At 48.5% G+C, this 11,097-nt stretch overlaps 1 protein-coding gene across 11 annotated transcripts in view; it reads right to left on the bottom strand.

Moving 5' to 3' along the window:
• LOC137161540 (C-C chemokine receptor type 8-like) overlaps positions 1 to 8,824 on the bottom strand; it is a 58,871-nt gene extending 50,047 nt beyond the window's left edge. For 9 of the 11 annotated variants that reach the window (XM_067560865.1, XM_067560866.1, XM_067560871.1 and 6 more), the window contains exon 1: positions 2,501 to 4,709. The gene's annotated coding sequence lies outside the window, so the exon portion shown is untranslated. Of the gene's footprint in view, positions 1 to 140; positions 322 to 2,500; positions 4,710 to 4,971; positions 6,557 to 7,860 lie in introns of those variants that run through there. The other 2 variants (XM_067560861.1, XM_067560862.1) reach the window with 2 other exon arrangements.
• Positions 8,825 to 11,097: the final 2,273 nt, after the last annotated feature.

Consider the following 11,097-nt stretch of genomic DNA (forward strand, 5'->3'; position numbering starts at 1 on the left):
CTTTCAACCCTGAGGACTCTAGAGTAGATCAACTCTCACCCCACAGAACCAGGACAAGCCAGCATCTAACCCATTACATACTGCAACATGGGGACTGGAAATAGCTGAACCACGCCCCCAGGATCAGATAAAGTACTTACCGCCTGCCGTAGATTAAGGGTGGATTTTGGCTCCTGTTCTTGCCCCACAACACTGCTATGCCAGAGGACTAGGGCTATAAAAGCCCTGCAGCCAGCAAAGCCCCAAATGCAGGCACTGCATAGGTTTATCTCAAGTGTCCTTATGCTGGCCCGTCACATATCCTGCCCACAGGACATTTGGGAGTGGAGCTGGGGACAGGAGAGGAGTCCCTGTAATATACAACACTTCAGGGCGGGGGGCGAGGGCAGAGATGGCAGCTCCTGGCTGCTTTACCTTACACCAGGGACAACATGGTAAAGGTAAGAAGAGAACGGCTCAAATGATGGCTTAAAGCCACCTTTGCCTGCCCACCCTTTCTCTTCTCCTCCCTGGAACCATATGGACCATACTTCATTTCTTGGAGGCACAGCTCAGAATCCCAGCTTAAAAATGTAACTCCCCTTCCATGTGAATGTATAATATTGAATCAAGTATTAACTGGGCCAGCTATTTCATGGCTATTAAACCCCTCTCCATACCTTGTGCGCTTCTTATTAAGGCACGATGAGCTTGTATTTAACCACTATGTTATTTTTATTTCAACTTGACACAATCAGGCAACCAGAGCCCACTGTAAGCTGCAGTCAGCACTGTCCATTCCGGAAACCTATCTTCCAAAATGGAGGCTAGCCTTCAGTTTCTGCCGCCATATCCCCATTGCTTTATACAACAATGGGAGTGACTCCACCCATACAATTTCACATACTATGAAAGGCAAGTACTAGTACGAATCAAAGGAATGAGGGTGGTTGAAAATTTTCCATTGAACCTGTTTGACAGAAAATAAGTTTTCAAATAAACTAAATTTTTCATGAAACGTGTCTATTTTCCAAGGAAACTTTTGATCTTTCATCAAAAAACTGAATGCCTGAAAAACAAAACATTATCACTTTTCATCCAAAAACAAATTACAACCAAACCCTGAAATATTTTGGTTCTGAAATGCTGCCACAGTGCCTCATGAGAGTTGTAGTTTAGGTGCCTCAGGCTCCCATTCACCTCTATGGGCAAAGCTCCCTAATCTGACTACAACTGCCATGATGCATTGACTCGTGATACCAAGGGGGGAAACTGTGGTACATCATGGGAGTCCAACCAGGGATCCCGGCCTATATATGACTATGGGAGCATGACACACCTAAACTACAACTCCCTTATGGAACCAGAATCAATCTAATTTGTTTTTCAATTTTTTCATTGAGATATTGAAATTTTCCAGGGGGGAAGAAACCATTTTCCAACCAGCTATAGCAAGTAAACTATAAACACACACCCTTGCTCTCCCCACCACAGCCTTGATGTATTTTAGTTGTTTTGTATTTGGGGGAAGATGGGAAATTAAGCAACTTTTAAATAATAGGAAATACCATTGCAACTAGATGGATTTTTTTTTCTTTGATCACCCCTGTTTGTTCCTGTTTCAAACGCTGCCAGAACTTTGTTTACATAACATTTGTCTAGCTAGGCTTTCTGCAATGCTGTGATAGTAATAGCACTTCCTCATTCTACTTGTAACTGGAGTGAGAATCAGCATACTTCAATAATTAGGGCCAGAGAATTCAGGGAGAAGTGTGTGTTTTCGGTATTGCCAATCCCCAGCATTCAAAAAACAAGCAGTCAAAAATCATTACCAATCCTCAGCATGCAAAAGCATGAGATTGACTTAAAAATCATGACATTTTAAAACATAATAAATTTAGGGTTATGTTCACAGCATGCAACCAGAGAAGTGAGATTAAAATATACACTTGCAGCATAACACTAGATTTCTTAAAATCCAGAACCTTAGTACACGGACCCAAAAACAGACACACATGAAGCAGGCTGCTCCCTAAAGCAGGGGCACAACTCACCCTATCTCACTGTAGGCTGTCTGTCTGCAAAATGACACTTCTAGATCCAGACACCCCAAATCCCTACAGACCCCTCCACCAGCCTGCAAGCAGGACTAAGAAAAACAAGGTTACTTACCAGTAACTGATGTTCTTCGAGATGTGTTGCTCATGTCCATTCCACTATAGGTGTGTGCGTGCCTCCAGGCACAGTTCCCAGAACTTTTTTTCCCTTAGCAGATCCCGTAGGGCTGGCTCTGGTGCCCCCTGGAGTCCCACACACATGCTGCAGTATATGAGGCACTGCTGGCCCTATGCCCCCTAAGTCCCTTCTGTCTGCCAACTCTGGCAGTGGGAACGGGGGGTGGGTTGTGGAATAGATATAAGCAACATATCTCGAAGAACATCAGTTACTGGTAAGTAACCTTGTTTTCTTCTTTAAGTGACTGGTCATGTCCATTCCACTATAGGTGACTAACAAGCAATACCTTGGAGGTGGATAGGAGTTACCGGTGAGCTGCCCTCAGCATCGCTCTGCCGAATCCTGCGTCCTCTCTCACCTGCTGGACGATGGCGTAGTAGGACGTGAAGCTATTCACCGACAACCAGGTGGCAGCCTTGCAGATGTCCTGCAGGGGCACTCTCTCCATGAAGGCTGTAGACAAGGCTTGAGCTCTGGTTGAGTGCGCTGTGATGGTTCCCAGAAAAGGCACCCTCGCCTGCTTGTAGCAGAACCGGATGCATGATGTAATCCACGAGGAGATGCGCTGGGTGGAGACAGGTGAGACTTTCATCAAGTCGGAGACTGCAATGAAGAGCTGTGTCAATTTCCGAAATGGCTTTGTACGCTCGATGTAGAAGGCCAGGGCTCGTCTCACGTCCAGCGAATGCCATCTCCTCTCCTTCTCCGAACCGTGAGGTTTGGGAAAAAATACGGGGAGAAAAATATCTTGGTTACAAGGAAATTGGGAAACCACCTTGGGCAGGAAGACTGGATGCGGCCTTAACTAGACCTTATCCTTATAGAATACTGTATAAGGGGGCTCCAAGGTTAAGGCCCTAATCGCGGAGGCCCTCCTAGCTGAGGTAATGGCCGCCAGGAAGGCTACCTTCCATGAAAGCATGAGCAAAGGGCATGAAGCCATGGATTCAAAGGGGGGCCCCATGAGTCTCGAAAGGACCAGGTTGAGATCCCAGGGAGGCACTGGGTCACGGACCTGCAGATAAAGCCTCTCCACCCCCTTGAGGAATCTGACTGACATGGGATGGGAGAACAGGGATCTCCCCTCTAGCAGCTGATGGAAGGCCGAAATGGCTGCCAGGTGAATTCTCAACGAGGCCAGTGCCAGACCTTGGAGTTTTAGCTGGAGCAGGTACTCCAGGACCACCTGTATAGGTGAGAGGCTGGGCGGAATACCCCGGGTCTCTGCACAACAGCCTCCACTTAGCCCAATACATGACCTGTGTAGAAGTTTTCCTGCTGCCAAGCAGAACTTGTTGGACCTCTCTCTCCCTCCGTCAGCCACAGAGTCTCCAAGCTGTGAGGTGCAGGGAGTCCAGGTCTGGGTGCAACAGGCGAGCATGGTCCTGGGAAAGAAGGTGTGTTGCCTCGGGAGCTCCAGGAGTGGGGCAATCGAAAGGTCCAGCAGCATGCTGAACCAGTTCTGTCTCGGCCAGACCGGAGCCATGAGTATAACATCCGCCCTGTCCCTCCTTACTTTCAGCAGGACCTTGGGCAGGAGCGGAATGGCTAAGGCAAGAAGTCTCTGGCTTGGGAGGCGTCCAGAGTGGCCCCAATGAATTATATATGTTGTACTGGGGTTAGTGTGGACTTCTGCTCGTTTATGAGCAGTCCCAGCCTGCTGCACGTGGAGCAAGTGAGGGACACACTCTCCTGCACTTGGGACCTGGACCTGCCCCTGATCAGCCAATCGTCCAGGTAAGGAAAAATGTGTACACCATTTCATCTCAGGTGGGCAGCCACTACTGCCATGCATTTGGTGAACACCCTTGGAGCCGAAGATATGCCAAAGGGTAGGGCTGTAAAATGGTAGTGTGAGCCAACCACCGTGAAACGGAGGAAGCACCTGTGGCTGGGGAGGATGGACACATGAAAATATGCATCCTTGAGATCAAGGGTGGCATACTAGTCTCCTGGATCCAGGATTATTGAGGCTAGGGAAACCATGTGAAACCTGAGTCGTTTGACATATTTGTTTAGATGACACAGGTCTAATATGGGTCTAAGATCCCCCCCCTCCCCCCGCCTTTGCCTTGGGGATGAGGAATTACCTTGAATAGAACCCCTTCCCCCTTCTGCCTTGAGGGACTATTTCCACCGCTCCCAGGTTGAGGAGGGTGTCCACCTCCCGCAAGAGGAGTTGCTTGTGAGAGGCGTCCCTGAAGAGGGATGGAGGGGGAGGGTTGTTGGGGGGGTAGAAGTAAACTGTAGGGCATAGCCCCCTGAGACTATAAGGCCCCAAAGGTCTGACGTGATCTTTGCCCATTTGGGATAAAAGAGCCTTAACCTGTTTAGGAAGGGGTGAGGCGGATCCAGGAAAACAGTAGGGGCGCCACCCTCAGGCGCACCATCAAAACTGCCTCCTCCAATTGCCTGACTCCCTGGGGGGCCCCTTCTAGGGGGGGCTGATTTCATCTTCTAAACCCCTTACTTCTGTCCCTATTTCTGTAGGGTTGAAAGGGCCTAGTGGTGGCCTTGGTTGCTGCTGCGCCTGGAGCCGTGACTGCCACCTGGAAGCCTGGGGCGTGTACAGGCCCAGGGAGCAAAGCATGGCCCTCGAGTCCTTCAGACCGTGCAGCTTCGCATCTGTCTGATTGGAGAATAGGGCCGACCCATCAAAGGGGGGGTCCTGAATCGATTGCTGCATCTCTTGGGACAGGCCCGACGACTGCAGCCATGAGCACCTTCTCATGGAAATGGCAAAGGCTATCACCCTACCTGCTGAGTCAGCAGTGTCACTGGACGTCTGGAGCGCTGCCCTAGCTACCATGATTCCTTTGTCCAGGATGGTGGTAAAGTCTGAGGCCTGGTCCTGGGATAGGCCTCAGCAAACCGCCTGAGGGAGTCCCACAAGATAAAATTATATCTACCCAGGAGGGCCTGATGGTTGGCAACCCTGAACTGCAGGGCTGCCATGGAATAAATATTTCTCCCAAACAAATCCAGCTTTTTGTTGTCTTTGTTCTCAGGAATGGAACCTGGCCGACCTTGCCTGTCCCGCTGGTTGGCTGCGTCTACCACCAAGGTTCATGTGGCCGGGTGAGTGAACAAATACTCGAACCCTTTGGATGGGACATAATACTTTTTCTCGGCCACCTTTGACGTAGGGGCGACCGAGGAAGGGGTTTGCCACAGGGCCTTCACAATTTTGAGGACCCTATCGTGGACTGGTAGGGCCACTCTCACTGGGGCAGTCGCCACCAGCACATTGAAGAGGGTATCATCGGCCTCCTCTAACTCCTTCACCTCCAGCCCCAAGCTAGAGGCCACCCTCTTGAGCAGCTCTTGGTGCGCCCTGAAATCCTCCAGTGGCTCCATGTGGTCCCGGGAGACTGCCTCGTCTGGTGAGGAGGAAGAGGACTGCCAAGGTGCTTCCTGCAGATGCGCCCCCTCCTGACGAAGGGAAGCACCATAGAGGGTCCCTCCATGGGGTCCGACTCCTCGTCCGAGGAGTGGTGTCCATGGGTCTTCTGTGCTGGAGGCACGGACTGAACCCCCAATGACAGGATGGATTGGGGCCCCAGCCCCATCTGGATGCCCATGGGGCCCAATAAGGCCATTGTTGCAGCCATTGTCCCTGGGCCAGCCTGGGGCTGACTGCACCACCGGCTGTGATGCCCTGTGGGGGCGTCGGCTGTTCCGACGACTGTCCCCCCTGTGGTACCCTGAGCCACTGTCCGGCAGTTCCGTGCACATCCTCGGTCCCAGGTGCCGTTCTGTGCCAAGGACCGTCCTCTCGATGCCTCCAACCTGGAGGACGACAAGGACCACCTCCTTCACTGCGAGTGATGCCAGCGAGAGGAGGTGTGCTCTGAAGAGCTCAAGGTACCGAAGCGTCATCTTGGTACCGATGATTTGCAGTGCCGCTTGCCCTTTGGAAACCGAGACCAGGGCTGCTCCAAACTCCGCAGTGCTGAGCCGCACTCCGGCAATCGGGTTCCACATCGGGGACTGCACAGTGCCGGGTCCTCCAATGGCGACCTGGTTCTGTGCTGCTTCAGTGCAGGCAAACTCTTTGGTGCCAGGTCTTCCGATGGTGACTGGGTTGTGCACCGCCTCGGTGTGGGCGAACTGCTCAGTGCCGGGTCTTCTGACGGTGACCAGGTTCTGTGCCACTTCGGTGCGGGCAAACTCGTCGGTGCTGGGGATCTGGAATGGGAGCTGTCCGAGTGCCGCCTGGCAGACCTCAACCAGTGCCGCCTCTTGGCCTGCGCTGCCTCCGGTGCCGGGAACCGATGTCAGCGCCAAGAGGGAGACTCCTCATCCTGAGTTGCAGCAAGCCGGCTCTTCCTCCTCCTTCTTTCTAGCGTTCAAGATTAAAAACAAGAGCAAGTTTAAATTACTAAAGGACAAATTCTGACGCTGGTTACATCTACACACTTCCCCTTGACGTCAGCCCATAGTTATTAATAAATTCCTAATCCATCCAATGAGGATTTGGGGTTTTTAAATGTAGACATGCCCATGCCTAGAAGGCTTGTAGCTTGCAGACTAAATGTTGACATGTTTTTGCAAAGTGAGAAAAGTGTTTCCACCAAGTGCATCTGTATTTGTTTGCGTGTTTGAAATTTGATCTCGCACATTCCAAAACCATTGTACGGTTTGTGTTGCCCAAATTTTTCTCAGTGATCAGAGAACACCATCCCCCACTTTTGGACACCAAGGAAGACTCACACTATGTGCTAGTAGACAGAACATTGCATTTCTAGATTCTGTTTCGGACATGGTGTGACAGACAGTGCTATCTCAACGAATAGGGGTTGTTTTTCCCTTGAGTCTTATGCCCCTCCCGGTTCCTATTTTCCATGAAAGCACCCGCAATCTGTGCAGCTTCCAAAATGGTACTGGGGTTTTTATCCAGAGCAGCTGCTCTGATACAGTGGGGTGCTATTTCCAGGAGCTGTTCTCTAGCAAACAAATCAATAACTCTGCTATAATTATTACAAGCCTTTGCCCCTTCAATCCACTTTTCCATATACCCAAGCAGTTTATGAGCAGTTTCAACATAGGTAGTGTGGAAACATGAAGTTTGTCACAAAGACAGTTTGAGCATGTAGCTGAAAGCTAAGAGGCAGTTAGGAATGCACTGACCGATACGCATGGTCAGAAAGGCGTGGGCAAAAGTTTTCTCTGAAGCTAAATGAGATAAGTAAACTGCCCGACTGTCTCTTTCTTTTAACTGAAGTTGTATTTTTCCATTTTAACAATAAGCTATGCACATGCCTTCCTTTGTAACCAAATACGGAAAGTTCCTTGTATACGTGACACTGTATGTGCAAACTCACTTTTTAACACATGCTTAAAGCATTTTGCTGTATAACAGTGACTTGGTAATAAGGCTATATAAAAACCCTCACACGACACAAATCAGGGGTGCAGTTCAGCTAAAGCTGTTGCCCCAGGTAATTACCTTGTAATAAAGGTCTTTTCCTTGCCCACCCAAACAGAAGTGAAGACTGTTTTCTCTTCTACAGTAGCATTATCAGACAGCTTAACATTTCTAAACTTCAGCCTGTAAGACTCGGGAGTAATTTTAAACCTTTGCAATACCGCTTCTTTAAACTTTACATAATCTAACGCATCATTTAACTCCATTTCATTAAATACCTTCCTGGCTTTTCCCGTCAATTTGGTGAGGAGAACAGGCATTCTTCTCCCCTTGGGAACCTGATGAATACTACAGAGTCTTTCAAAAGTAGACAAAAACTCTTCAATATGCTCGTTATCTCTGTACACGGGACAGATCCTTTCCAGATCCTTGATGGTGAGAATCGAAGAATTCTCAGATGGCTGCGGCAGATCCTTTTTCCCTTCTTGGATCTGGAGCTGGATTTTGGCTGCTTCTATTTGTTTTTGATGCGCTCTCTCTTCGGCAGCGTATAGCTCCATGCGTCCTTGATGGGCTTCCTCTTCAGCAGCCCTCTGTCTTTGATGAGCTTTTTCAGCTGACTTCTCCTCATCAGCCCTTCGCTCCCTTTCTATCTCGGCTGCCTCTCTCTTTTCCCACAAGCAGAGTTCTGCCATTTCTCTCTCACGCTGGAGGTGCTGGCTATCTTTCCCGGCTTGCTGCCCATTTTCCGCAGCTGCTTCCTCTGCAGGAGAGTCAGTTGGAGACCCTGTTTCCAGGTCGTTGTCTCTGAGCAGATCTCTCATTTTTTGCTCTGAAACATCCCCTTTAAGAGCTAATTTTCTCTCTTTACATAACTGTTTAAGCTGTTTTGCATTCATAGCATCATACGACCTTTGCTCACTCATCTTGACTAGCTTTAATCTTTAACGCTATCAATATCAAATTTCAAAATTTGGAATAGTGTGAGGTCTGATCTAAAACCCAAATGCTCTGGTTCTGTGGATCCTGCTAAGACTACGCCACTGTGACCCGTCCCTTGCCCAGGGTAGCCACCTGATAATGCAGGGCAGGCTATAAAAGGAGAGCAGATTCTCCCAGCACTGGTGGGTGACACTGAAGTCAGACTTCCCAACCAGCCTCAGACTGTGCTTCTGATTCCCCAAAACCGGTTATCAAGAAGCCAGTACACAAATACACACAGCCCCCTTTACTGCATTTCAGCCTCTGGCTCCCAATCAGCACTAGGTCCACTAAAGAGACTAGTTATTTAAACTCTATGCTCTTTACTAAAAAGGTTTCCTCTGATCCCAAGGGGTCAGCCACAGTACCAGATCAATATAAGTTTGGATCTTACCCAAAATACCACGCTGTCAGCCAATCCTTTAGTAACTAAAATTAAAGGTTTATTGTAGAAAGAAAGAAAGAAACCATGAGAGAAATGTTAAAGGATCAAAGCAAATTAAATACATACAAATGATTCAGAGTCCATATACATCTGGTTTCTGGGAGAATTGTGGAGTTGCAGGCTTGTACAGTTCCTCTGGTATACATCCAGGACCTGGCTGGGTCTTGGTCCTTCGGTTCAGTTGCAAGTGAATTGATCCAGAGGCAGGTATGTGTCTGTAACTGAACAGGAACAAAAGACAAAATGGATTCTGTGGGTTGGCCTTATATACCCTCTGGCCCTGGCCATGCAGTCTGTAGAGTTTTACAGGAACTAAAATGGAGTCCAGAGCCACATGGGCCAGTCCTGGTGTCTCATGAGGCATGCTGCTCGTGGAATTTTACAGGAACCAAAATGGAGTCCAGAGTCACATGGGCAAGTCCTGGGACTCATTAGGTGATGCTGGCTTCTTTCCCTGGGCCCCTTGCACCTGGGAATGTCTTAATGGGCTACTGTTCTGCAGCCATCCTGTCTGAGTCGTTACTCAGACAGCACCATTTGAAATACAGATATAGCAAATCTATCTATAACTTCCATTTCACACATTACACATGAACATAAGTATTATCATCTTACTTAGCATATTACAACCTTCCTAACAGTACCTGACATGGCATATCTTACATGAATTAATATGATTTTGACATATTGATGTCAAACAATATAACAAATGCTCTCCCCCCCCCCCCCATCTACCCAGCATGACACCCCCAACGCGAGACTGGTGTAGAAGGGAGCAATCGGAGCTCCTGAATAACCCTCAAGGGCCCCCCAGTCTTGACAATGCATCAGCAACCAGATACTCTTTACCCTTAATGTGAACTATGTTCATGTCACATTCCTGTAAGGCTAAACTCCAACGGAGCAGCCTGGACTTGGTCCCTTTGGCTTTGTGTAACCATACCAACGGAGCGTGATCACTGAGCACAGTAAACTTCCTGTTGTACAAATAGGGTTGAAGTTGTTTTATGGCCCAGACAATTTCATAGCATTCTTTTTCTATAGTAGCATAATGCTGTTCAGTGGGTGTCAGTTTTTTGCTCAAGTATGAGATGGGGTGCCTCTTACCCCCCTCCCCGTCCTGCATGAGGACAGCTTCTAATCCAATATTAGAAGCATCTGTGCATAGGAAGAACGTTTTTTCAAAATCAGGGCTAGCTAATACAAGCTCTCTAGACAAGGCTTCTTTTATTTTTTGGAAGCCCTGCTCACAGGCCTCAGTTCACTTTACCATGTCCAGATTTCCCTTTTTGGTGAGGTCTGTTATGGGAGCTACGATGTCACTAAACCTCTTTATAAACCTGTGATGATAGTTGTCCAGCCCAATAAAGGATTGGACCTGCTTCTTTGTTTTAGACTCAGGCCAGCCCTTTATGGCTTCCACTTTTAAAGAGTCAGGGCATATTATCGCACTGCCCTCTCTGTGTCCCAGATATGACACCTCTGCAGCTCCTAACATGCATTTAGAGACTTCAGCTGTTAAGCTGGCCCCTCTGAGTCTTTGCAACACGACCCCCATGTGGTGCAAATGATCCCCCCAGGAATCGCTGAAAATAGCCAAGTCATCTATATAGGCTCTGGCAAAGTTTTGTAACCTGTCCAAAACCTCATTAATGAGCCTCATAAAGATAGCGCCAGAATTTTTTAACCCAAATGGCAGAACCTTGAATTCATATAGACCAGAATCCACTATGAAAGCAGATTTTTCCTGGGCATTAGTGTCTAAAGGGATCTGCCAGTATCCCTGAGTTAGATCCAGTGTGCTTATGAACTTTGCACCCCCCAACTGGTCCAATAAATCCTCTATGCAGGGCGTGGGGTACGGGTCAGGCTGTGTGATTGCATTCAGCTTTCTGTAATCTACACAGAACCTCATGGTTTTATCCTTCTTGGGCACCATTACAATGGGAGACACCCAGGGACTGCTTGACTTAGCAATTATCCCCATTTCTAACATGCTTTTTACCGCCTCCTGGATCTGTTTCTGCATTTCCCCCTTGGCCCGATATGCTCTGCTAGGCATTGGGCGGGGCCCTATGGTTTGAATGGA

This window comes from Emydura macquarii, unplaced genomic scaffold (assembly GCF_026122565.2).
Source record: "Emydura macquarii macquarii isolate MOO-44397 ecotype Brisbane River unplaced genomic scaffold, CSIRO-AGI_Emac_v2 contig_2321, whole genome shotgun sequence".
Lineage (NCBI taxonomy): Eukaryota > Metazoa > Chordata > Testudines > Chelidae > Emydura > Emydura macquarii.